At 40.5% G+C, this 12,822-nt stretch overlaps 1 protein-coding gene across 2 annotated transcripts in view; it reads right to left on the bottom strand.

The window, feature by feature from the left end:
* Positions 1 to 12,822, bottom strand: part of NAALADL2 (N-acetylated alpha-linked acidic dipeptidase like 2) — a 381,205-nt gene that overhangs the window by 293,648 nt on the left and 74,735 nt on the right. The gene's annotated exons all lie outside the window — the stretch shown is intronic.

The raw sequence follows: 12,822 nt of genomic DNA on the forward strand, positions 1-12,822 counted from the left end.
GCTAATGGGCACAAAGCTGGGTATATAAAATAATTATACAGTTATAATTATACAAAAAATGACTAATTTGATAATGTTTGTGTTTAATAACATGATATGGATACACTGTCACAATGACCTTAGTAAATCAACCATAGGCTATTCTAAATTATTTCTCTTTGGATCCTTCTCCCTCACCACCCAACAGCTCTGCAGAGCCCCAGCATCACTGACTGCAGCTGAAAACATCAGTTACTCTTGCATGAAATTGAACTTTATGAAGAATAGGAAGTTACTGATGATCTCCAAATTCAGAAGTATAATAGAAATGCTTATCTTTATACTTGGCATAATTTAAACATTTATACACTAGTAATTTAAAATGGCTGCAATGCCTCATGGTTACGGGGTTTTCAAACGATAACTGAACAACCCAGGAACATTTAAAATTCTGCTTTTTCAAATGGGCTATCTCAGCATTCTGCTCCTATTCTGCTCCGTGGAATATAGGATTTTAATTTTCTCCTATTACAGTAAGCAATCATGCCTCTATCAGTTTTCCATCTTCACAACAGATGTGCCTATTCAAATTCAAAGACCTCAACGCTCACTTCCCAAAACAAATACCAAAGTCAAACCAAGACAAAACAGAAAATATGGCCAATTATAACTTTTAACCCATATATGCCATAAAAAAAAGAGAAAACAAGAAAAAATGATTGCTGTAAACAGCCTGTCAAACAGAAGCATTCCAATAGGATAAACATGACCTTTTCTTTAATATATACAATCAACTTTCCCTGGAAAGCCAGACACGGGTCAGTGAGTGGACTGGATACTCCCTCTTCCAATTCTGAATGAGAAACACAAACAAGATAAAGTGAATTAAATGAAATGCAGACAATTTTACTGCAGTCTTCAAGAGGAAGAATTCAAATAGACTGTGATTGTCAGGACAAACTTCTTAAAAAGATTTAGCAAAAACTTAGCAAAACAAACATGTATGTTTGTGCCTACAATGCCTGTAATCTGTTGAAATATATTACTGCAAGTCAGGAGAAGTTTTAAAGCTTGGGTTCAGTTCAAACTCTCATTCTCAAAGTTTTGTGTTGGCTTATCAGCTAAGAATTTCCATAAAGGAAAAGAAGATGACCATCACAAAATTTCAAGTGGGTTATTTCACATCTGGTCAGAAATAATTTAAAGTTACCAGCTGGGTTTCATTGCCTCCACTTAGGACCTGTCTGCACTCAGAGGCAGTGAGGATGAAATGCCTGAACACAGCCAAGAGTCCCACAGCCAAAAAAAAAAAAAAAAAAGAAAACAACACAAACTCCACTTTTTAAATGACTGAGATTTGATTTGGACTGAACTCAGTTACTCAGACTTTACCAGAGTTGTGCTGCAAATTGAGGTTGCTGCATTTTTAAAACCCTGACAAATATCTATATACATGAGCCTGCTTCATCAGCAATTTTGTTTCTTTTCCTGGGATGCTGAACTCTGCTGAAAGAAGCCTCATTCCAAGACTTCAGCATATAGAAAACTCCAGTTCACTTGCTCCCAAGGCAGTTTATTTACTAAAGACTGGTACAAAATTAAACAATAAATTACATCTGAGTACAAGTTCATGATTTGGTTTAAAAAAACATCTGTTTCTGAGACTACAGAAAACCCATTTTATTTCACTTTCTTTAAAAAACATCTCTTTTGAAATATGAAGGTGATTTTTCTTTCCTGCATCTTTTAGCTTTGCTGTAATTGCAATAAAAGATGCAATCCAGTTCAAATGGCTGCAGCTGACACCAAACTCAGAGGGGGGAAAAAAGAACAATCCAAGTTTCTTAAACCCAACAGCTGACAGACAAAAGCCAGGTTTTACTGGACCTTATCCTCATTCATCTGGAGCACAGCAGGAATCATCCACGCTGCAGAACTGGGACACAAACCTTAAATCCAGCAAAATGTTTCCTTTTGGTTGGCATTAAATACAAAGCAATAGACAGAAATAAAGCTACAATTTTACATAAACAAAAGAAACCAGGGAACACAATACCCTGAGGCTACATATATCTAGACACTAAGACTCCTTTTGGTCTCAGAATCAGTTTGATTTTTCTCTTGCTTTTGGGTAGATCTAAAGAAATAAAAACACCTCTTCCACCTTTGCAGACTATTCAGGAAAGGTTTGTGACCAAGGTGGATGCCTGGAGAAATAATAATGTTATTGCCTGTGGATGTACCACTAACTTCCTGGGTTAGGAATACAACCATGTACTGGAAAGGCAAAACACGTGAACCCAAAGTTTTTCAAAGGTGAATTCAGTAATAAGCTAAGTGTATAAACAATGGTGAACTTTAACCACTGCTCCTGTGTGTGCAGCCACAGAACACGTGCACCAAGTGTTGTACAACCCTCCCTCACTGCTCTGCTCGTTTGTCTCTGCCCTGATCTCTGGGAGGGGCCCAGGGTGGGCAGAGAGTGTGCTCTGAGTGCTCCTGATTTCTGGGAAATGGCTGTAGGCAAAGCCAGGGCTCTGTGTGCCTGTGCATGCACACATTCCCACCCACCACCAGGCTCCAAGAGCCATGGATTCAGGTCACAGATCAATGAACTCCTGTGCTGATGGATTTAGGTCACAGATCAATGAACTCCTGTGCTTGCACCACCATGCAAGGCTGGGACAAGGATTTCCAGGTGTGTAACCTGGAATCCCTCATCTTCAGCTGGAGAGTGCAGTGGTGAGTGGCAGACTGGTTTATGGACCCCTGAGATGTCCCTGAAGGATGTGAAGAGCCACCTTCAGCAGAGCCAGATGTCAGCACCTGCTGTTTGCTGACTCCAAGACATCCATGCCAACACTGCAGGATACAGCTTACCTTAAAAATACAAAATGCAATGATATCAGAATCAACAAAGCAATACACTGCATTTCCAAGCCAAATCTCAGCTTTCACACTGAAGACTGTATTTGGGATAATATCTGATTAAAGTAATTTTAGGGGGCTAGATTTTTTTTTTTCCCCAAAATGTTTGAAATCTTACAATACTTAGTATTTCCGTGAGTCAAACAAATACCAAATTATTATGCTAGATAAACTTCCATCCTCATTAAAAAAAAAAAAAAAAAAAGAAAGGAAAAAAAAGAAAGACAAGCCAACCTACAAAACCCTCCCAAAATAATCCCTGCAAATACATGAGAATTCAGGTACAAAGCAAACAGATATTTGCATTATAAAAGGAGTTGGAAATGCCATAAAGCAGAAAAAGAAACAACACTGAAGTGATATACAGGGAACCTTTCACTTCTGGATCACCTCTGGCGTGTGCTTAGAGCTACTTAGACTGACACTGAACTATGAAGCACAAGATAAAAAGTGTTCACTTTACTGCTGTCTACTGGGCACTGAAGGAACCAATCCCTCCCTCACCCACAAACCTGCCCTGGATCTTCCACATGGCACAGGAAGGAGGGAACACACAAAATTGCATCCAGACTCACATTCCAACCTGGTTTAGAATGCTATTATTAGTAGAGTGCCCACGGCGTTTGGGACGTATGGCCAAATGGGTGTTGGGAAAGTCTGTCCTGAAACAAGGAACACCCTGGGGAAGATGGAAACCTCCTCCCTGATTTGAGGCTTCTATCAGTGCAAAGGGAAGTGGCTGGTGCTGCCAGGTTTCCTAACTGACCACAGCTACAGCACAAATGTTTTCTGGGCCAATTATCACATTCATTTTGCTCCTCATTCTTTCCCAAGCTTTCACTTCCCACCCTTCACAGAGTTTTATACATCCTCTTGATTTTTAGCTCAGCTCCTTCAAACCCCACCTTTTGCACAGAAGACCTTGGGTTTTTTCCATTTCATTTGAACACTCTCCTCTACTGCTAGAATTGAGCCAATTAAACCCACAAAGGCACTTGTCAGTAGTCCTTGGGATATTGATATGGTATTTACCTTCCTTAGATAAAGGCACTTGAGAGCTATTGACGGAGTTTAACCCTGCGCTGCCTGCTGATCTCAAATGAGGCTTGAGGGGAAAAAGTGAACCAAGTTATTTGCACAAAGCAAGACAAGGGGCAACTCAAGCCAACAGACAAAATCTGCTGCTCAACCAAAAATTGGAGAAGTCCTTCTTTGCTCATCTGTGGCTTTGAGTCCCCAGAGTACAACACGACACCGAGCTTCAATGGGTGCAAGCTTCCACTTTACTCTCTCCCTGTGAAAAAGGGCCTTTCCCTGCATGTAAACATCCCAAAATTTAGTGGCAGACATCTATTGTTGGAGAAGACACCATGCTATAGCAAGCACAAACTCCCTCCAAAGCAAAAGCCAATTAATTGCATGTCTTACAAATTGTTAAAAAGAAACAAACAAACCCCCCCCAAAGTTTAATTGCTTTTTAATATAAAATCTTTACACTCTTTGCAGATGATTATGTTATTTCACAGTTTATTATAAAACATTTTCTGTTATCATTAACTGAAAGTTAATAGTTTTCTGGTGTGGTGGCTGGAGTGTAGTAACTACAGTGACACACCAACATGAATTTTAAGTTCCTGCGTACGGCAGCAGTACTAATCTGACCTGCCAGCCAGAAACAATAGAAAGAAAAATCCAGGTATATAAAAATTAGAGCTTACATTTTTCAGGGTATTGAGCTTCCCTTTGTCACCAAAATAAATGGCAGAACACATAAATGGCAGAACTTTCCTGGAGTACAAGGCCTAAATAAATGGCTAAAGGGTAACTGCAGGTCTGGGTTCAGAAGCTGTTGGAAGCTTTTAGAGAGAGCTAGGCATTTCAATGGTTCCTTTTTCCTGTGAAAACTGCACACATTTCATACATTTCACTCTTTTTGGAAAATGGAAGCAGACAAAAAAGTATTATTCAAGTTCTGCTAGGGCTCTTCAGAGAACAGAAAATTGGGGATGGTGCAGTGTTTTACATTTTGCTGAGAAGGCTCTGCAGTCAGATGGAGATGCCACCTCGGCCCTGCTCTGTAAAGTGAACGCAGATGCAAGCTTTCATTTAGACATTCAGTTCTACATGAAAACATTTAAGTCAGAACTTGCCACAGAAATCCTCAGAAACCACATGGTTGCTCTGTGTCCTTGAAACAGCCACAGCTGTCTGCCTCACTGAGGTCCATCCCAAAAAACACCTGACACTTACAAAACACATTTTGTCTCTGTGTGCTCTTAATAGGCTTCCGTTTACCTGCTGGAGTGCAACCTGTCAGCCTGGCCACCTCAAATGCCTGCAAGCCTCAGTGGTATTTGTTTCTATCCCTTTTGCTCAAAGCCAGGCTGAGTAAAGTCAGCCAGGAAGTTTGAGCATCAATACTGGCAGATACTCTAAAAGGCAGCGATTTCCTGCCGAAGAGCTGGCAGCAGCCACCACAAGCTGCCCCTCTGAAGTCAGCTTTGTCCTACTTTGCTGAGTTTACTTCTGCTGTAAGAGGTCACAGTCACGTGCACAAAGTTTGAGAAACTTCAGATGCCATGTATCACAACACATGGCTCACCACAGGGTGAAGAAAAGAAGGTAAAAATTTATGTAAAATTACCAAGCAGGAAGGGACAGAGGTGCTCCCATCCCCTGCTGTAACTGGGAAACAAGTGCAGTATTTCTCAGGGGAGCTCTTGGGAGTCTCCTTTACACAGCTCCTTCTAATCCCGTGGCACAGCTTTACAAACACCCTTCCATTTAACATCAATGCTTGGCACCAAGACTGGGTTCACTCTATCTCTGCACTGAGCCAGCAGCACTCATTTCTCTCAGCACCACACAATTTCCTCCTTGCTTCAGACATTTGGAGGGAAAACACAAAGTGCTTTTGGCCCCCCAGGCACCTGCTCAGCACCTGAAGAGCCTCTGTTATTTCTGTCTCCGTGGTGAGCTGCCCTCGATTGTCCTTCCAAGGGCCAATTCTTTGGAGCTCTCCAACCCATTTCCCCCTTTGTAGCTCCAATTCTCCTGGACAGGGAAAACTACCTCTCATCTGCCTCAAAGCAGTGTCTCCAAAAGACCCTTCTGGACATGGGAAAAGAAAGGGAGCTTTATGTTACCCTGCCTACAAGGACACCCGAACTCGAGTTTCACTGGAGCCCAGCCTGTATTTCCAGTCACCTGAAACTGTTTTTGGGCATCACCTACCACCAAACCTCATGGATTACATACAGACCAAGCACCAAACAACACACTGGGCTCTAGGCCTAATGTGGATTAGAAAGGTGGTCTGCATTTCTAGTTCTGTTCTCAGTACATCCTGCTCTACAATTCAAACTTCTTAAAAGCTTTTCCTTCTCCTCTGCTATATCTGAGTAAGAGCTCACTGTGCCACACAGCCACTGATTTCAGAGCAGATCAGAATTTCTAGGTTACTATTTTAAGTGTCACTTAAAATTTTTACACTAACAGTCATCATCTAACAGCCCTGGTTTAAGAAAACAAATGCAGAAATAAGGTTCCAGCCTTTGTCTCATCTGGCCCTTGAAATTATAATTCTTCCACAACAGAGAAGTTAATTGAATTCCAATTTTAAATGTACCTCTTAGACAAGAAACACACTGTACACATTACAGCATCCCATGGTGAGAAAGAGTCTTTGATAGAATTAGAATTTGCTTTCTTGCATCTCAAATGCAAATTTCTCTGGAGATAGCTAAAAAAATCTGGTAAGAAACAAAAAACTCTTCAGCAATAAAATATTTTTAGTACATAAACAAACCAAAATATTCTCATTTGCATATGGTGCATCTTCATCTCCTGTGACATTTTTTATTTTTATCCTATATGACAATGCTACTGACAAACTAAATAACCAGAAAAAGCAGGCGACATTTCTGATGCCAGATGCTGAAGATCAATAGCTATTTCCCAGAGTTTATGGCATAATTAAAATTTGTAACAGGAATAATTTTCTCTTCAGCCCCTCAGGCTAAGTCTAGAATTATTGACTAAGTCTAAGTTATATAGTGTAGCATTTGTTATTATGTTTATGGATAATATAAAGGATTTTATGCTTTTTTCATGTAATCTGGTAAGTATAGAAACAGTAACTAGGAAAGAATTCTCTATATCAGGAAAGCAGGAATTACAAACATTTTGTTGTTCAGGCATGCAGAAGACAGGGTTTATATAATTATCTGCTAGTTAAGCTGTGCTCCAGTTTACAGGAGGTGGCCACAATGCCCATGAAGTGCCAGAGAACTGAATTTCCAGTCCCTCAGAGCTCACCATGCCTTTCCTCCATGGAGGGGGTGCCAGGTCCCAGAGTCACTGGTGCTGCCAGGAGCTGGAGCAATATATGGTAATTTAAATTACATTTACTGCCATATGGGAATGGCTGTATATTTATAACCTCAAGAGTCTGCCTATGCTTTCCTCTTCCCAAGGCATACAGACAGCAAAGGAGAGGAGAGCAGAGTTGATCAAGGACAACTGCACTTCCATAAGGATGGAGAAACAACAATCCTGCACATCCATCCCAGGGCTTGGGTTTGCTGTAACTATCAGGTCAAACAGACTTGGTTTATAAGTGAAAAGAGATGTATTTATTTGCTATCAGCCCTAAAACTCATCCCTGGGCAGTGGAAGAGTAACTGGATTATTTCTTGCTTGTGTCTCAATCAAGGCTAATAACAACACAAACCAAATTAAACCCTCCTGATACCAGGGCAACCCCATTCATTGCATTTTCACAAATAAAGCAAAAGAAGTTGGTAAACATTTCTGCTGATGAGGCACAAGAACAAATACAGTCTGACTCAGTCCCTCTTTGCAAGGCTAGCAGGAATAAAATGTGGTAAACTTAATTGTGTTATGAAGGCACAGAAAATCTGAGCATACACAGACAGCAGAAATGCCACTTTTAAAAGCACTACTTGAAGAAAAAGATGAATATATCTATAAATTGAAAAAGCCAGCTATTATTCCTAGCACTATGGATTCAAGTAACATTTGGGCTAAAAAGCACAGCTCCACTTTCTGTAGCTGTTTCTACAGGGATGGATTTAGTTACCTTTAGCTTGCGCTTTTTGTTCTTCTGAATGCTAAGGGAGCTTCAGGATACAACCAAAATTTAACCAGAAACATAAAACTGGAAAAAGGCAGAAGCAGCTGCAGCAACACTCCAAAAGAGCTGACCCTTGGTACCAGGCAGGCCCAAAGGTACCTGTGGCTCTCCACAGCTGAAACATGACACTGGACTCTAAAACACACAGAATTTTAAAATTTGAGTGAAAAGCCCCAACATGCATTTTTTTCAAGAGGGAAGAAGATAAGTCTCTTTGAAGTTCATTGTTGGTTTGCAATGATTTCTAGCTACGTGCCCGATGTACATGAAGTCAATCCTTCTTGCTTCTCTGATTGCTGACTAAATGCAAAATGAACAGTTTTACAGTTATTGGTATCAGTCCTATATATCCCATAACGAGAAGACTAATTAAAAGACCTGGCCTTGAGGGGGGCAGGGGGGAAACAGAACCAAAAAAAAAAAAAAACCCCAACACAAAACCAAACACTTAGGGAAAAAAAAATCCTAAAGACCTGGATCAGAATGACATTGCAACAAAAACCCAGCCTCACTTGTCTTTAAAAAACACATCTCAAGAACTCATTGCAAGGCATGATAGCATTTAGGACACTGCTCCACTGTGCTGATGATCAGTGGAGATGCTGTTTTTTCAAGAAAAGGAAAAAAATAAAATAAAACCTCTCACCATCACCACCTTTTCCACTAGGACTACGGAATGAAATCCCTGTAAAGAGATGGAAAAATTTCCAGCCACTTCCAGAAAACTTCCAGTACTTGAAGAAGGAGGAAAAAAGAGAGCTTGTCAGGGCCAGCTATGAATGCAGAGCACTCTTTAGTTTATGAACTAGTTCATATCTGCATAAGAAGTTTACATAAAACCAAGTTTCCTTTGCCTGGGCTGCTCAGACCACATTGATATTCCCCCCGCGCCAAGCTCCGCTCTTTGCTTTTCTCCAGTAAGTGACTGACTTTCAGAAAAAGAGGTGCAGGAGCAGCCAAAACAAACATAACCCTTACCACACACACTGAACAATGATGTATTGGGGGAAAAAACCAACAACTTCCCTTGGATCACTTCCCTAGCGTGGCAAGCAATGAATCTGACAGACCCTGCTGCTGACAAGGGCTTACATTTGGTAGAATTTCAAAGTTCAAAGCAGCTTTATGAGGAAAACTTTTTAAACACTTTGCAAACATCATCCTTTTGCTGTACATCTACAATGTTTTCAATTTCAGTTTTACTTATTGCAGCAAGATGTTGCTATCTTGCTTCATTTTCAGGCACACATATTAGGATGCAATCATCTGCAACATACCTCTAAGAACTGGAAAGGATTGTGACTGCAAAACAACAATAACACCAAGCAGATTGGAGCTGAAAGTCTTGGGCTTGATATCCAGTTTTGTGGTCAATTTTCACCATTGCAAACAGATTCCCTCTTATCATGCTTCAATTTATGCAGTTTTCTCAGATTTAATATGCTTTTATTAGTGATAGTATTTGTGTAGAACTGAAATCTCAACTCCTGATTTGTGAGCACATATGAGCTGGGAAATGAAAGCTAAAAAAGCCCAGGTATTCCTGTGATAAAAGAGTTAAAAGCACCCTGAAAATGTTCAAATGGCTTCAGCTGAAGAAAAAAGAGTGCTCTGTGCTGTTCCAGCTGCTGATGGCTCTGCGGGACTATTTAAATCTTGTATTTTTCACAGCACCAGGATAGTGATCAGAACATACTTCTCCAGCTTTCTAGATTCACCACTTTGAAATGAAAGTCAAAAATCTACAGGAGGCAGCAATAAAACGAATTATTTTAAATTACCTATTGTTACTGTACCTGGTTGGGGAATAGAGCCAAGCTGTGCAAGAAATGCTGTCACAGGAAACCCTTGCTATTATCATTCAAAAAGAGCCAAAAAAGGACCTGGTGATGTTCTGTCAGAAACTGTCCAGAGAGCAAACCTCGACTTGCAGGGCTGAGGTCATCCAACAGCAAGGGGAGAGGAAGCACTTTGACAATTCACCTTCAGAATTGCCACCTTTTGTGAGAGAACCCCCAGTTAATAACTGCAGCTGATTAAAGCATTCATTAGCATTGTGTAGAGTCGGGCTCAAAAACACAAACCTGAAAGGAAATTGTTCTTGTAGCCTAGGAAGCAGGGTAGACATGGTAGCCATGAAGCAAGAAAGACAGCTGAGTCTGAAATTTGCTTTCTGGGACATTCCCTTCTCAATTCCCAGTGATCCATGCATGCACACCAGGATCTTTATGCAGGCTCTCGATATTTTCCTACCACCTCTCTCAGCAAAAAGTAGTAGTTGCTTCTTTTAGACCTGGTCTGTAAATATTTCATGAAACTACATATATATTGATCTAAAAATCAACATCAGAACACAAGAACAAACCCTAAGGAACACACTCGGAGCTCATCCAAAGCCCAGATTAATTACAGAGGGAATCTGAACTTGCTGGGAACTGCTTTTAGAAATAATGCAGCTGTTTAATAATATGTTTATATTAAATATATATATAATGAAACCAGTTATAAAAATGTTTAGGTTACATTAATAAACAGCACATAAGGGAGCCCTGAAGAAAACCCAAATTTTCTATGATGATTTATTAATAATGGTTATATGACTCCCCCATTCTTGCTCACTCACTTGTGCCTCTCAAGAACCAGAAGAACAAGCTTCATTAACTTGAACTTCTCGATTCAGCTCTCTCCTCTGTGGGCCAGAGGCAAGCACGGATTACCCACACTTAGCAAGCCAGCAAAGCTGCTACCATCATCTAGCAGCACAATACAGTGTAAAATCAATTATAACTCATGTACAATGTCATCAAATTAAAATTTACAGTAATTGCATCTTGTGGGGCTTACATTGTCACTCTCTCCAGTAAACAGTGCTTAATTCATGAGAAGACTGAAAACAACAACTCGTGTGAAGGGATGGATCTTGATTCTAAAAGGAAAAAACCCAACAAGGACAAAAGAGGGGCAAATCCCAAAGCACCACAAAAGTACAAGGTACCCCTGGTGAGCTTCAGTGCATTTCTGAAGGGCTCTCAGTGCACTGCCTGAACCAGGAATCAATCCATGACTGGCAGGCACAGCCCCATTGTTCAGAGCTTTGCTCTTTTCACTTGTCACACCCCGGCTGCGGGAACGGGGCTCTGAACCACTGCCAGCAGCAGCAAAACAACAAGGAACGGAACCAAGAGTTAATTTATTCTCTGGGCTTACTGTACTTGGTGCAAAACAAAACTGCTGTGACGGCAGAGTGACCTTCTATTTCCTGATTGACCAGATGGCGAGAATTACTGACTTATGTAAGCCCCGAGCCTCCTTCCCCATCTGACGGCTGCTGGGGGAAATCAAATAAAGGGCTCTGCGTAGTCTTTAGGGCTCCAGCCTAATCATCACAACACCATTAGAGAAAAATGCTGCAGGGAAAGGCAGGGAGGGAGCAGGACTGAAACCCTAGATCCTCAAAACCAGGGATTTTTTCCACAGCAGAACTGGAGCCATGGGTACAGCAGAGCAAGAAGGTTTGTGCACCTGCTGCCCAGGCCGCACCTCTTTTGCTAATGAATAAGTGAAGCCAGCCTCCAGGGCTGTCAATCTGGCACCTTTAGTAATTCACACAAGCCTCAAAGCTCTCTAAAAATAAATAATATGAAAAGGAACCCAAGTTGTCTCACTAGCAGTGGTTTTGACAGGTATCTTGAGTAATGTTAATCTTTGCACCTTTCTTTCCTTAAAAAAATGCCAGTTGAATCACCAATTATTTGGGCCAGTTTCTAAAAACAAGCACACATGGAAATAAGGTTGATGGCAACTGAAAAAATGACACTGGGGGTGTGCATGTGTGCACACAGAATATTTATTTTTTTTAAAGCCAGAATTACTGTGCAGCCCTAATTTTTGTCCCATTTCCATAGTGCAAATCAAGAGGAATTCCATTTGACTAAGCTCACTTAGGCTAATGGAGAAAAGGCATGAATTAAGCCAGAATCACAATCATAGTTCCCAAAAGACCTGTATAAAATACAACATGCTTGAAAATATTTTCCATCAGTTTTATTTGTAATTATATTGGCAGAAGTGAAATAGCTCCTCATGTACAGCACAAAAAGTAAGATTTGAGTTAGACTGGACAACCTTCTGAGCAGCAAACCCTTGTAACCTGAATGAAGAGAGAGAGAAAGAAACAATTCCAATTCTTTCATTACCATGCCTGAAATGGCATTTAGACCTGTACAGCATTGAATATTCCTGCTGCTTTACTCAATATTAAAATATGGATCAAAATCTAATTTGCTGCCATATATTTTCTGGATCATTCCTACATAATTATTAGCATACAGGGAAAAAAAAAAGAGAGAGAGGGAGAGGAAAAAGGCAGTGGAATAGAAGTTCTCTGTGAACTAAACCTGCTCCAGCATTGATGGAGTTATTCCCTACAAAATATGGAAATCTGAGACACACATTTGAAACCCTGGATTACATGCATGCATGCATATAAAGAATAACTTCAAGGAAAAATAATAACACACCTTGTCACTGACTAGAAAGTTACCACTCCAGCTCCCAGAAAACCTTTTGAAAATTTAACAGTGGTTTAAGGATTCTTGCAAAACACAAAAAAGACACAAAGATATATCCCTTGTATGCAGAATGAGAAAGAGGCCAGGAAGAAACTGGTAAAGTCAAGCAAAAGAAAAGCATGGGCTGAATGTCAGGAGAAAAAACCCACTGAATGCTAAGAAGACAAAATAATGGAATAATTCCCCAGG

This window comes from Haemorhous mexicanus, chromosome 10, assembly GCF_027477595.1.
Source record: "Haemorhous mexicanus isolate bHaeMex1 chromosome 10, bHaeMex1.pri, whole genome shotgun sequence".
In the NCBI taxonomy this organism is placed as follows: Eukaryota; Metazoa; Chordata; class Aves; order Passeriformes; family Fringillidae; genus Haemorhous; species Haemorhous mexicanus.